General features: G+C 48.5%; 1 protein-coding gene across 1 annotated transcript in view; it reads left to right on the plus strand.

The window, feature by feature from the left end:
- Positions 1 to 528: 528 nt before the first annotated feature.
- tenm2a (teneurin transmembrane protein 2a) overlaps positions 529 to 1,101 on the plus strand; it is a 288,000-nt gene continuing 287,427 nt past the window's right edge. The window contains exon 1 of the mRNA XM_017307002.1: positions 529 to 1,039. The gene's annotated coding sequence lies outside the window, so the exon portion shown is untranslated. The remainder of the gene's footprint in view (positions 1,040 to 1,101) is intronic.

Consider the following 1,101-nt stretch of genomic DNA (forward strand, 5'->3'; position numbering starts at 1 on the left):
AAGTTGGGTTAGATGTTGAAGCAAAGATCGGTGTAATTTATCAACTCTTTATTTTTTATGTTGCTGGTGCTTAACAGTAACAGGCTCATTTGCTCTAATTTTTCTTGCAAATAATTAATGTCCACCAGTCCTTCTAAGTGCCAWGAGAGGCAGCTCAGGTACTTTGGGATCTACTGCAATTTGTACAAGAAAAAAAAAAAAGTGTGGTTTTAACACCAAAACTGGGTTTGGAGACACAACTTCCTGTATGTGTCGATATATGTCTATGTTCGACAAAACTGTCGAACRTTTAATGAACAGTCATGTAGATGCTTTCGTCATATCTTTGCATCCTATTTAGTCGATTCATTGGAAGGGACCTCTGAAAGATTGATTGCAGCACAATTTGAGACTCTTTAGGTGTTTAATCACTGTTGATCCCCTTCGTGCCATGTTGCAGGGATGCAGCTGCAGCCAGACAGCCCACAGTGGATTACTCGGCCGTTAATGACCACTGACTTGTCTSGGCCGTGAACGCGCGCTCCGCGAGCCCCGGCCATTGCTCTCCGCGCTGCATGCGAATCCATGATCGCTCCCTGGGTTCCGCTGCGCGCAGCCATCCCTGCCCCCCCGCCGCCGATCAGTCGCCTTGCAGAGCATGCACGTCTGCACCCCCCGCCGCTGTTTCCTCCACTCCAGAAGAGAGTCGACGGAAAGACGTGTGTCTCTTTTATTTATTAGTAGTAGTACTATTCATCTTGATTCCATTGCGCGCAGCTGCTTTTTGGCCACACCGGGCACTGTCTCCGCCGCGGAATGGATTGCACCGTCTGATTCCAGCAATCCGGTGACATGTTGAACCGGAGGCTTCCAGCCTGCCACCTCCGTCAGTTCTCAGACAGCGCAAAGAAAAGTATTCAGTGAACTAGTGCGTGCGGCAAGCACCCGGCGGCTCGAATCCAGGAATCGGAGGAGGGGTTTGGGAGGCAGGAGAAGAAAAAAAGTTGGAAGTTGAAGAAAGGAGGATTATGCGGTGAGTGCCGCACATTGCCGCGAACAGGTACGTCACATATTTTTTTTTTCTTTTTTTGAACTATATTCCTATGGAAACGATGCTTACGC

Source organism: Poecilia reticulata, linkage group LG10 (genome assembly GCF_000633615.1).
Source record: "Poecilia reticulata strain Guanapo linkage group LG10, Guppy_female_1.0+MT, whole genome shotgun sequence".
Lineage (NCBI taxonomy): Eukaryota > Metazoa > Chordata > Actinopteri > Cyprinodontiformes > Poeciliidae > Poecilia > Poecilia reticulata.